Source organism: Callorhinus ursinus, unplaced genomic scaffold (genome assembly GCF_003265705.2).
Source record: "Callorhinus ursinus isolate GAN/ISIS: 27379988/994484 unplaced genomic scaffold, GSC_fseal_2.0 scaffold58, whole genome shotgun sequence".
NCBI lineage: Eukaryota > Metazoa > Chordata > Mammalia > Carnivora > Otariidae > Callorhinus > Callorhinus ursinus.
The window spans coordinates 3,577,887-3,591,572 of record NW_027397120.1 but is presented as its reverse complement, the minus strand read 5'-3'; the positions used below and the strand labels follow the sequence as shown (position 1 = coordinate 3,591,572).

General features: G+C 50.9%; 1 protein-coding gene across 1 annotated transcript in view; it reads left to right on the top strand.

The window, feature by feature from the left end:
- Positions 1-2,835: 2,835 nt before the first annotated feature.
- The window catches only part of MGMT (O-6-methylguanine-DNA methyltransferase), a 299,257-nt gene continuing 288,406 nt past the window's right edge, over positions 2,836-13,686 (top strand). Inside the window, 1 exon segment of the mRNA XM_025880104.2 lies at positions 2,836-2,966. The gene's annotated coding sequence lies outside the window, so the exon portion shown is untranslated.

The window sequence follows — 13,686 nt, the reverse complement described above, 5'->3', positions numbered from 1 at the left end:
ATTAACATTGTTCCCAGTGCCCACAAGAAAGCTGGCTGGTCTTAAAGGACATTCAGGGAGGCCCCTTGAAGTAGTCAGACTGACACAGAGCATACACTCCTGTGTTTTTCCACCTCTTTTGCAAAAAAGTCATTCATGGGAATCTGCAGAAGAAGGGGATATGATTTATGAATGCGCAGAAGGGGAAACCCCAAAGGAGCTTTGTCCACCACGTCCAGTGCTGTCATCCTACAAGCGGATTAGTCAGGTGGATTATGCCATGAGAGGCTGGCAGGGCCACATCTCGAATCGCCTGACCTTGCGTTCCTCACGCCAAGTCATCTCCCAGATTTGGGGCTATCCTTGTGTTGATTTAGCCGTAGAAAGTGCTCATAGGTGAGGATGCTGGTATAATGGGACAAAGGAATGAGGCATAGGGGAGCTTTTGAGAAAATGCTTTGAGTTTTTGAAAATTATCATCAAGAGGAGAAGAATTTACCAGCAAGTGCAGGGAGTGTGGATTTTAGTTCTGTTCACTGGAGAGTCTGAGATGTCACACTCTAGAATCTTAGTCTCTGGCAGGGCCAGTCCTTGGCAGAGTGGTGGCCTTCTCCCAGTCCCCCTTGGCTCTAAGACCTCTATTTGGCTCTTGACCTTGAATCGCCTTGTGAAGGCTGTTGCAGCATCTCCCAACCCCGCCGGCAAGGGCAACTGAGTCCTGCCAGCAGACCCAGGGGCTTGCATCTCCCCTGGATGCTGTGCTCTCCTCTGTCTCTCTCACCTACCTCTCCCCAAGGCCACACAGTCTCCCTAAAGGGCCGTAGGATCACCGTGATGAACTTTCTTTCCCGGGATGGGAATCAGAGACACTACTACCACCTAGACTCTTTTTACTAATAACTTAGGGCATCCTATTAAACTATTATTCAGATAAAAAGCAAAGTAGGATTTATTTATTTTTATAAAATTACATCACACCATGCTTGCTAAGATACCAGAAGTCATCCTGATTCAATTTTGGTGTTATTTTCCCTTTTCAGTTCTGTTGGGATCCCAGTTCCGAGTATATAGACTATAATAGAGTATAAGAAGACAGGCTTATTGTCATTGATGTTTCTTACTCCTACCCGCATGCCCTACACAGAGTAGATCATTGCAAAAATCCTTTACAGATGAGAACATTGAGGATTAGAGAATTTGAGTAAGTTTCCTGAAGTTTCACAGACAGCCAATAGAAAAGCCCAGAACAAGTGGCAAAGATGTTTTATTTCTCTTGCCTTCTTAGCTTAAGTGCTTATGGCTGCCTAGAGCAACATTGAGAAGGATTCTGTGGCTGTGTCCAGTCTCACTGGAGAAAAAGTACCTTGATTTGATCACCAGTGTGTACCCAGGGCCTACCTTCCACAAAGCAACCTTGTTTTGGTTCTTTGAACAAGTTTTTACTAACAATGTTAATACGTTGAGCCATGCAAGTCACAAATATCCCAATAGAGGAGTTGTACACATGGGGTGGAGGGGTGTGTGAAGATTTCTTTCCCATTAAGAGAACCTAGGAGCCCCATAGACGGTTTAGAACACGCAGTCCTGAGATGGGACCAATGGGTGTGTGACGTCCCTTAAGCTTTGGGGGATACTCCCAGAGGTCCTTATGCCCATCAAGCTGGATACCATGTGTCTATAGTGTTTCCTGGGGCTGCCATAAAAGGTACCACAAAATGGGTGTCCAGAGAGAATACACACATACTGTCTCACAGCTCTGGAGCCCAGGAGTGGAGAGGGCCGTGCTCCCACTGAAGGTTCGAGGGATGGGTGCTGCCCATGCCTCTCTTGTCCCACGTGTTCTTTGGCTAGGATGCATCACTCGGCACCCTCCATCTTCACACAGAATTCTCCCTGAGTCTGTGTCTTCACCTGGCCTTCTGCTTACAAGGACACCAGTCATACTGGGATTAGGGGCCCACCCTATTGATTCACTGTAACTTGTTACCTCTGTAAAGATCCTGTCTCCAAATAAGGTCACTTTCTGAGTCCTGGGGGTTGGGACTCTAACACATCTTCCTGGGGGAGCACAATTCCAACCATATAATGTCCACACAGCAACAAGCAGTGCCTGGCACCCGTGTGCTCACTGAATAGCATCTGACACTGGCCTGGCTAAGAGAGCCCAGGATTCTGGGTGTGTCTAGGTCCCGGTGACCTGCAGGACCTGAAGAGCCCAACACGGCCACCTCTGGCCACTTCCGACCACAGGCACTGGAGACTGACCCCAGGCCCCTCTGCTCACGCATCGACCCGGATGGTGCCCGGAGTCCTGTCGGTCCCTGCCCTCTTGGAGGCCCAGGCAGGCAGCCCGCGTTACAGATACCTCCCCGCTAGGCAGAATCAGCAACACGATTAGTGGGAGCACCAGGCGCTGCACCGCCCCAATGCTCCCCGCTAGCGGCGTACCGAGCGCACCAAGGGGCGCGGGGCTGACATTTGCTAAACTGAGGCACAGAGTGCGAGAGGTGGAAGAAGAAGCGCGGGGCCCAGGCCTCCAAGCAGGAGAGACCCTTTCGCGGGCGGGAAGACCGCAGCGGGGAGGCGCCGGGCGGCCAGCGAGGCTGCGCGGAGCCGGGTCAGCCCGGGCGCCGCCGCACTGGGCATGCTCTGAACCGGGCGTGCACTCGCGGGTCCAGCTCCACCCCGCCTCTTTAGGCCCCGCCCCCGCCCCGCCCCGCCCCTCGGCCCCGCTTCCCGCACTTCCTGGCCCCGCCCCCTCTGGGCCCCGCCTCCGCGCGCTTCGGATCCCGCGTCCCGGTCGCGCTTCCGTCACGTCCAGGCCCCGCCCCACCGTGGCCCCGCCCCCCCGAGCGTCCCGGCCCCGCCCCCGGGCCGTCCCGGCCCCGCCCCCGCGCCCCGGATGTGCCTGGGCGGCGCGCGCGCTCCTGTAGCACTTGGCATCGCTCCGCTCTCAGCTCCTCGTGGTCGGCGGCCTGGGCACCGCGGTGAGTGTCTGGGTTGCTGCCCTCCCGCCAGAGTCGGGGCCTTTCCTAGGATGAGCAGTCGTCTGGAGCTTGTGGTTCTATGGGCACCTTCCCTTCGCCATGGGTGTGGGGCCTGCCCTCATCCCACCCACTTGGCCCAGGCCCCACGTGTGCCCAGGTGCGCCCAGGTGTGCCCAGGTATGCCCAGGTGCGCCCAGGTGCGCCCAGGCGCGGCCCGCCTACCCCAGATCTGGGGCTCCTGGACCAAGTTGCGCTGCGGTACAGCGGTCCGCTGTGGGCTGCTGTCCGCCCCTCCGCACCTCTAGTTGGCCAACACTTTGGACGCTCTCCCTGCGCAGGCTCCTGCCCTGCACTGCTGACCAGCGCGGGGTCGGCCTCCGCCTTCTGTTCCCAGGAAGTTTCCAGACGCCCTACCCCGGTCTTGCTTGCAGCAAGCCTTTAGCGTGCTACTTGTACAGAATTCCACACCTTCTTTCCCGTGTTTAAGACAGCGCCAGAGGAGACCGCGTTCTGGGGCCCTCATTATCATGGTGTTTGTATTCGTTTCCCCCTAATTGCCTCTGTAAACACTTAGAGTAAACAAGTGGAGTTTGAGAGCCGTTCACACTGGGCGCCGTAATTCCCAAGTCGGTGATGATACAGTAGGGCAGTGTTCAAAACCATATATCCCTCACTCCCTGCCTGGCCTCATCATTTCCTGAGATCTTGGAATGGTCTTGGCTTGTCAAGGCCTCTGCTTAGCACTTGGCTTTCTGTGCTGGAGGCACATTTTGTAGATGCGAGCACAGTGTTGGCTTGATTGTGTGGACAGTCATCAGGCAGAGGGAGGCTGCTTTGTCCACACAGGGGTCACCCCGGCTGTTTGTGGCAGAACATGAAGCTGTTGCACATAAGGAGCCAAGAATTAGACTGGCTATTTAAATAGGCACCTGGAGAGTGTCCAGGGCAGGCCCTCCTGTCCATCTCGGAAAATGTCTTTGTTGTTTTCCAGTCCTTCAATGGATACAACACAGAGATGCAAAGGACAAAAATGAAAGCATGCTGGGGGTAACACAGCTTTAAGGAAATAATGTCAGAGCTCCCCCTACCCCTGGCCGCCCCCCCCAACCCCAGCAGGGAGTGCAGATTGTGTTAACTGACACACACTGAGTCCACACTTGCGGAGGTCCAGAGTCTGCAGGTAGCAAAGGAGAGTTGGCCTTGCTCTGGCAAGTGTCCCATTTCCTCCTGGGTTCTTGTCTTGAGTTAGAATTTGAATGGTAGAGTCTGGTACAGTTATGGGGGCAGGATGAACCAGGCCTCAAGTACAGAGCTGTATAGTAAGGCACCTTTTCTACGTGAATATTCTTTTCATTAAAACAAATCTGTATTGTTCTCAAATAAATTATTTCTTAAAAAAAAAAATCTGTATTGTAAGACCTAGATTTTAGCAAGACTAGACCCTGCTTTAAAAAACCTCACTGTTGGAGAGGGAAGTTTAAAGAAAGAATGTGCTAGGTGTGGACATGAACTCTTGTTTAGCAGAGATTCTCAGATCTTTCTTTTCCTCTCTGGTTTGGTCTTGCTTGGATATCAGTGGAGTCTCACCTGGGCCCTCCATTTGGGTCTTCTGTCCCCACAGTTTCCTTTGCTGGGGTATGGGTGCGGGCCTGGTCTATCCGTGCGGGGAAGGAGGGGGCCTCCCTGGCATTCCTGAAGAGTTTTCTCTGCTCCTCTGCTCTTCCTTTCTCAGGAACCCAACAATGTGCTTCTCAGTGCTGTTCAGTTAGGTAAACTTACTCAATTGTCTTTATTTTTCTTATTTTGCAGAGGACATTTAGAAGCCAGGGATTCAAACCACCAATGCTGTTCTATTCCAACTCCCCTCAAGGCTCTTTTCAATTTATAGTATAGTCTCCTTAATAGAAAAAACGTGGAAGCAAAACAGTATCTTCTGAATTCTCTTTTCCTGTGGTCATCTGTTAACCTTACAGTTAGGTTTGTTTTTATACTTCACTCTGACCTTACCTAACTACTTAACTATAAAATTGCTCTTGTAGATCAACTTTCCCTGAGGGTTTTGACTTCCTATCGTGTCTCTGGTCACTGCAGACATGTAGGTTGTGGTCTCAGTCTCTGAAAGGCCTTGAGCTCATTTGGCTACTGTCCTAGACCTCCCTGATGGGTTTTCTGTTTCCTGGGATGGGTAGCTTCTGATGCAGGAGCTTTCTGAAAGAGCTTGGGTCTTATCTCAGAATGTTACTTACACAAAACCTGAAACTGTAAAAATCAAGAACACGTAAACAATAACATTACCACTGGGTGAGAGTGGATTCTGTGTCCTCCTTCTCATATATGCAGATGAGGAAACAAATGCAACAGCACCCCATTCTTGGTTTAAAGTGAAGGTACGTGTGGTTATCTGCATGGGAGTGGGGATTTGAGCTGTGCGGGAGAGCCAGTTTTCCCTTGGTTCCCAGGATGCATTTTCCCCTTCTGTTAGCTCTGGAGGCCTGTCTTGGGCAAAGGTAGATGAAAGTTTGAGACCCAGCGTTGGAGACAAAATACTGCCAGATGTGTGTTCTTGTGGCATTTGGGTAACTAGTGCATATTTGCTGGTCAGTGGCAAGAGTTGTTTTCTTTTGATGTAAAAAAAAAAAAAAAAAATTCATAAAAAAGAGCTTAGATGGGGGTGGGGTGCAAGGTTTTGGGGAAACCATATAGTGAATATATGGAATATAGTGAATGACTTATTCCTGTATATAGCTATTAAAATGAATTGTCCAAGAAGAGGAATAAATCATTTTGTGACCTTTTGTAACCTTTGAAGGAATCTGAGTGGTTTTGGCAGATGGGGCCTACATGTAAATGGGTCACAGTGTCTAGCCAGAGTGCTCAGAATCCCGGGCAGTGAAGCCAGTGTGGAGCCGCTCGGTCCTGATGTCTGCTTTAGCAAAATCACTAAATAAATAGGCAGCCCCAGGGGCCACGGACACAGCAGTGACACCATTGGCTACGTGTTAAATGCTGAAACTTGTTTTTTATACAAGTTGTTTTCAATTAGATTGGGGGCTTTGAGGAGTGGGGGATTCTCCAGGGAGGCAGGCCTCCTGTCCGCCACCCCCCCCCCGGAGTAAACTTCTGGCTTGTGATGCAGCGGTGGTAAAACCAGTTAAAAGTTCTACAGAAACATTTCCTTCCAACATTCATTGCTGAATTTGTTGTCATCGTGTAGCTGTGTAACCATGAAAGGGATTGTGAGTTATAAATGCCTCGTATGTTCACTCGACTATTTCAAAAATTGTCTTGTTAGAATAATTTCCTACCGGTAGCACTTGTGAAGTCAGCAGAGTATCCAGCCCGAGCCCTACTACCCATTCCCAGAAGTCTGGGGGTGAAACTGAACGCACAGTCCGCCAAAGGTACCACTCGTAAAAGCAGGCACTTGTTAAATCTATTTGTTTTTATTATAGACATCGATCTGCCAGTTGCAATAATGCATTTATGGACATTTTTCTGCAAGCACAGCGCTGGTGGCAGTTTTTACTGACAAATTGAGTCATATGGATAGTAGTTTAGAAAACTCTTACCTTATTGACAGATCGGGCAATTCCAGCACTGGGTGTTGAGAGGTGTCTGGATGGGTGAAGAGAGGGAATTGAATCATGGCGGAAAATATGGGATGGGACGTTTAAATGTTGAAATTTCATAAGTAACTGGTGGTTATTTCTCATTTGTTTTTAAATTGTTTACTCCCCAGTCAAAAGGGCTAAAAGTTGGGACCAAAGGTGTTACCTTCAGATTTTGACCCGCTTGTTTGGGGTCATTAGTAAGAGCCACCACTGGAATATGGGATCTGTTGCTCTCCTTGGAGTGGGCTATCCATGAGCAATAGCAGATCAGTGTTCTCAGACAGTGGTCTGAGCCCTGCTGGTATCAGGTTTACCGAGGGTGCTCGTGAAAAAAGGCAGATTATAGGGCTCCTTGTCAGACCTATAAGGATCAGAACCTGGGGACCTGTGTCTTTGCAAGCTTCCCAGGGCATTCTAGGGACCCTAATGTTTGAGCATCTCTTGAGAAATCTTTAGGATGGCTGAGAAGTTATGCTCTCCAGCCCAGACAAGCTCTGGAGCTCCCCTTCCAGAAGGATCCATTCGCAGCCAACGTTGTTCTCATTTGCCTGTGCTCATGGATCTGTGTATGGTTTTGTAACTCCTTAGAGACATGTGAATCTCTTCAAATTGCAAACCCAACATGTTATCATAGCGTTATAGTTTTCGGTCTTGTGGTTATGACAAAAGATGCAGATGTTACCAAAACTTTGGCGTTAGTTTTACAAACAAATGTTAAGCATGGACAGCCAACATATATTTCACTCCTCTCTTTCCTTTTGACTGGCTGGTATTGCTTTTCTCCCCTTGTGGCTAGAAGCATTTTCATGGTTTCAGTTGAGGGTTAATTTTCAAATACACAACTGAGTGCGTTTTTGTGGAACTGAGTTGAGTTTTTATTTAGGAAGTGCCAGAGTGGTGTCAGGGAGAACAATGGGAGGGATTTTGGTGATACCATTTACTAGTTGGGTGACTTTATTTTTTTGTTTGTTTTGGGTTTTTTTTAGAGCAATTGAGAGTGCAGGGGGGAGAAGGAGAGAGAGAATCTCAAGCAGAGGCTCCATGCCCAGTGCGGAGCCCAAAGCGGGGCTCGATCTCATCACCCTGAAATCATAACCTGAACCAAAATCAAGAATCAGATGCTTAACTGACTGAGCCACCCTGGTGCCTCAACTAGTTGGGTGACTGTAAGTAAAGGTGAAACCTCAAGCGGCCTCCTCATCTGTCTGATGGCAATATCACGCCCATTCTGTCCATCTGGATGAGTATAAGCATATGAAATAGTAAAGCATGAAGCACTGCCTGGATAGAAATCTTAATCTGGAACTACAGTCCCATACAAGGATGAGATTGTATCTGGAAAAGGGGGAGGGAGGGACCAACAGAAATGCTGGTTTCCCTCCAGCGCAGCCAGCATCCTTGTTTTATGGACTTACACATAACCCAAGCTTCCCTTTCGGGGGCACGCACAGGGGTAAGCATGCAGCCTCTGCTAACAAGACTGCTTGTTTGGACCTGGCTCTGCTGGTTATATGACCTTGTGTAAACTTACTTAATTTTTCTGATCCTTGGTTTCCCCCCAAATAGGGAAAATGACACTACCATACATAGGGCTGTTGTTGGCTCTTGGGAGGGAGTCATGTTTGCAGACCACACCAGGGCCTGGTGAGCCCCAAATGACAGTGACAGTTGATGTCAACAGACAGCAGAGCCACCAGCTGCTTTTCGGCGGAGGCGGGACTAGTGGTGGAGTCTTGGCTGCAGGTTCCACCTCCCATGTGTCTGTGAGTCCAGGTGGTCGTGGCCTTCTGTTTGGTCTGGAGCATGATGTGGCCCGGTGCTAATCAGCAAGGTTTCTACAATTCTTTTTGTCTCTAGGAGGTGGTTTCCTCTGCTGCCAGTTTCTGTTTTCTCACCGTGGACACTGTTGGGCTGCAGGGGTGGTGGGCCTCGAGGTGTTTACCACTCAGGCGGCCGCGCTGTGAGGGTTCCGGTGAGCCGCGCTGACAGCAGGCTTGTGTTGCGTGGGCTTAGCAGGTGTGTTCCCGGGGGGCATGCCAGTCTCTGGCAGCCCTGGAGGCTGGACAATAATCATCTGTCAGATTGCAAGAACTTCTGAAGGACGAGACACAGAGTCTGACACAGGCAGGGGTCAAGATCCAGCAATGACACCAGCACACGACAGCATTTTCTCGTGTGTGTGTCTGCTCTGACCGCAGGAGCGGGGGGTGAGGCAATCCGTGAGGTCAGCTCTGTTAAAAATAGAAAATCCACAGTAATTTGTGTAGGTGTCTCTTTACCCTCCTATCACGGTTCAGCCTGTTAGAGTTAGGTGGTCAAGTTCCAGAAGATTCTGGCCAGCACAATAATGCTGTTGCTGATGACAGCACTTACCGAAGGCTTACTGTGCAGCTTGCCTGACATAGATCTACTTCTCACATCGTCAGGCTCCCCGGATGACAGAGACACCAGCAGTTTCTTTGTTCTGTGCACGAGGAGACTGGCCCTGGGAGAGGCTGAGTGGCCTTCGGAGGGCACGCAGAATAGGAGCGGAGCTCTCATTAGCCCATGTGCCGTGCCATGCTGCCTTTGCAGGGGTGAAGCGAAGGAACAGGCACAAGTCTTTCTGGGGGCAAGATGTGGCATAAATCAATGCACGCCTGTACGTATGTACTTACATGTTCTGAACCTCCCAGTACACAGACCACCAGTACAGGGCTGAACACAGCATGTGGTGAGACCGAATTGAAGGCGCTCTGTACACCCCATACGTTGTGTGTGGCGGGGGGAAGGAAAAAGGAGGAGAGCACCTTGGGGGCCAGGCTGTGTTCCCAGACTTCAGCCACGCTCATCCTCCAGTCCCGACAGGTCATGGATATGCTCCTGATTCCAGCTCTAAGAGGGATGAAGCATTTGTACCGAGACTTGTAAGGTTTGTCCCAGTGACCCATGGGTGGGACTTTGTGGGGTGAGTGGTGGGGGCATGGACTCCAGGATGCAGATGGATCTGTGAGCGGCTCGGCTGGAGCAGGGGTAGAGGGAGACCCAAGGTTAGCGCAAGGCCCGCCAGGAAGGGGACTGTTTTCTCCAAGCCTTGGCCTTGGCACCTTTGTGGGGGGTGCGGGGGGCATCGAGTCATCCTCTGGGGAGGCAGGGATGACAGGGAGGAAGGATGGAAGGGCGGGGTGAGAGGTGGTAAAGTGCGGTCATGGGTGTTGTGTCAGGGGTCGTGGAAGGACAGTTTGTGTGAAGCCGAGGGGTCCTGTAGGCCTTTCTGATGGAGTGCCCTGCGGTGAGGGAGGAGGGCCGGGGAAGGTGACTGTGTTTAGAATGACTTTTTTTAATGAGAAAGGAAAAAACATGTGGTGTATATGCTTTTAATTCACAGAGAAGCAGTCCTCCGGGACATCAGAGAAAGCGATCTGGCCTTGGAAGGATAAATAAACCCTTTGTGTCGTGCTGGCATTTGGGTTCTGGAGTGGGGGGCTGCCTTCCTGTAACCTCCCTTGGGCAGAAATGTCAGTAGGGAGGAGGGGGGCCTCATTCGCGGCACACCCGCCCCAGCCTGTTCCCCGTGGGGGGGACCTGTATGTTCCCACAAGTGCTGGTGGAAGCTTGAAACAAAACTGTCAAGTTCGGGTGGACAGTCACTCCAGAATGCAGATTGAAAGGAAAGTGTATGCCTGGTCTCCTTCTGTAAAGACTCCACGGCCTTCTGCCTGCCCGTGTCCTCAGATGTGCTCCTGTCTGAGCCACCCTGTGGGTCACCTGCTGGGACTTCTGGCAGGGAGCCAGCCTGTCCAACACGTGTCTGTGATTTAGGTTCTCAGTGCTCTGGAGGCACGCTGGGATGAGGGTGGCCCTGGTTGGGGGGGTGTCAGTGGTTGGAGGAGGCCCCCAGCGAGAGTGACTTGTGAGGGGGGACGTGAGCCATGAGAGGTAGGCGGCTTTGCAAAGGGAGGCCTGGGCAGTGCATCCTGGAGGGTCCTGGATGGCCACTGGCTGGCGTCCTAGAAGGACAGACGGAAGGGCGCCAGTGACTTTCATGGAGTCAAGGATGAGGTGGGTCGAGACTGCCTGGCTGGGCCGGCCTTGTGCTCCACAACGTGGCCGAGGTCCTAGAAATGGGGCCTTGAAGTCTGTGTGTCCCGAACTTGTCATGGTTACGTAGTGACATCAGTGGTGGGCCATGCTCCTTCGGGGGCTTGGGGGTAGCTGGGAACCAGGGACCCTGAGCCCGGTGCCTGATCAGAACTGTGTTCTGTGTTTGCAGAGGCTCTTGTTAGCAAGGCTTTTCACACTCAGTGCAAGTTCCTAGAATAATGGGCAGAGAAAAGAAATGATGTATTTCCAGAAGTTACTGAATTTAGCTAGCTATCCCAAGAAAAGCCCATGTGTGCTATTCTTTATTGTGCAGAAAAATTTGTTTCTGTCACCATTGTGTTATCATCAGATTAAGCTGTCGAGTCAGATGGATGCGGTGCGTTCAGCCGGCGTGTCTGCTGATTAGCGCCTTCCACACCTACCCCAGCCCACCATCTCTGGTGCTGGTGGGGGGCAGTCCCCACCGTGTCAGCAGGGAGCTTGCAGGGGACTACACCTCTGATGCTGCTCTTGAAATTTGTTCCAAGAACTGTCAGAACGAATCCACAGGTTCTACAATGGAGTAAATGTTCTTAAGATTCAGCATGATTCACCCTTTTGGCTACAACAACCACTGTAAAGGTCTTCCTCTGCCCACCAGCAGGGCAGGCTCTGTGTCCTGTCTGTCCTGGGTGACCAGCAGCTTCCTGGGACACACGCTTTCAGTGCTAAACCCGGAGGTCCTGGGTGAGCTGGGGGCGGGGGGCCGTTAGCGACTCATGCTGGGGTCCTTGGTGACATCCTGGCTGTCGCTTTCCGAATAGCTTGAATCCACGTGGGGCTTGAGCTATGACCAGTACTTTATGTTGCTTTTGTTTTTCCTACAAAAAGTATGGGCTTTAAAGACTTCCTCTTAGCCTTTTTTTTTTTTTTATTTGTTTATTTTTGCCATGCGTGTAATCAGAACATTTCCTTCTGGACTGAGATCACCATTGCTGTTCTTGTGGTATTGTCTGGACTGTTGGTCACTCCAGAAGAACCTCCAGAGGTTCTGGTTCTGATTTCCTGAGTGATTTTCCTTTTCTGTATGGTGAGGTTTCTTGCTAAGAAACCTTCTTTGAGCCCGAGGTGCTTTTCCTCCCAGCCACTGCGTATCATGACAATTAAGATAGGCTGGATTATTGGACGGGTTTGTTAAATCCTCTTTTGTATTGGACAGAAATAAGTGTTCCCAGTGGTTTTCTTGTTGGAAGCAACCATTTTTTGTGCTTCAGTTGTGCCCTGGTGTTCATGGAGAAAATCCTACTTACTCACCGAGAAGCCAGTTCATGGCTGCACATGTTTCTGGTCTGCTTTGACTTTTGGGTGCTTGTGTTTCTGGTCTGTTCTGTTTTGTTTTGTTTAAAGGAGGCTCTGTGTGTGGAGCCCAGCATGGGGCTTGAACTCATGACCCTGAGATCATGACCTGAGCTGAGATCAAGAGTCAGATGCTTAACTGACTGAGCCCCCCAGGCGCCCCGTTTCTGATCTATGTTGATTGTTGGGTGCTTGCTACTGTAATAGATAATACACTGGTAATAATAATAATAATAATAATAATAATAATAATACTACTACACTGGCCCCAGGCCACCTGGACTTTACCTAGACTGGAGGGTCATCTTTGGGAAGCCAGGTGAATATTGGTACCTCTGTATGGCTCTCAGACTCGAGGCTGCCTCTTGGGGTTTAGAACAAAGTGCACGTGGGCTCTAGGTTTGGATGATGAGGATTTTCAAATCTCCTGCCCTGCAGCACTGACGGAGAAGCTGCCGGCTCCAGGTTCTGCAACCTCAGTTGCTTTGCCTCCCAAGCCCTTCCCGAGGGCTCCAGGGAAGCTTTTGGGGAATGCCTCACCCCATATGGACCGGGGCTGGGTGCCTGATGCAGGGTGCTGCTTAGGGAGGTGTCAGACAGTGGAATTTCAGCACTTAGGCATGAGACCAGGCGGAATCAGCCACTGACCACATCCACATCTTCCTCCTTCTGCTGAAGGCGGGGGTCTAAAAATGCTCCAAGGTAACCCCCTCCCGCCCACCCAGATCCCAAATGGAATGAGCCCATGAGACTCATCTTGAATCCACTTTCAGTCCAATTGCCGTGCACATCTGTTCTGGCACTTTGTCTAGAAACCTGTGCACCAGTCTTCACTCTGCGAGTGGATGGGCGGGAGACGCCATTCCCCTCTTCCCAGAGCCCCCTCTGCTCTGCCTCGGGGGAGCCTCTCCTGACCCAGCCCAAACACAGCCACTCCCTGAGTCCTTCTAGTGCCTTCTCTGGGGCCCACACTCACACTCAGGTGTCTGCTTTACTGGTGGTGGCTTCATCTCTCGATGCTAGGATTCTGTATGAGAAGCCCTCCAAGGCTGGTGTGGGCTTATACTTGAGAGAGGGCCCAGCCAAGTGTTGAGTGTGTCCTCCCAAAATTCACATGTGGAAGCCCTAACCCCCGTGACTATATTTGGAGAAGGGCCTTTAGGAGGTGATGAAGATTAAATGGGGTCATAAGGTGGAGCCCTCCTCTAGCAGGATTGGTGGAGACGGCGCTTTCTCTCCCCGTTCCCCCTCCTGTGCGCTCCCCTCTGCTCTCCCTCCTCTCTCCCCTCCTCCGTTCTGGCCCCCACCATTGGAGGGCATAGGGGAGAAGGCAGCCATCTGCAGGCCAGGAAGAGAGCCCTCGCCAGACACGAAGTCAGCCAGAACCTTGATCTTGGCCCTCACAGCCTCTAGGACTGTGAGAAAATAAATTTCTGTTTAGGCCGTGTAGTCTGGTATTGTAGTATGGCAGCTGAGCGGACTAATACACAGGTGAAGTGCAGGCTAGTTACTTCAAAAGCACAAAATTACTTGGGGCTTGTGTATAAAATTGAGATTTTGGAAGGAGGGCAACTTTGTATTCAGACAATGCTCAAAAATCGTGGGTGGTTCTCAGGTTTAGCTCTTGGCATCCCCAAAGGTGTGAGTGTGTATAGAGTAACAAAAAACAGAATAAACAAACAAAATATTGG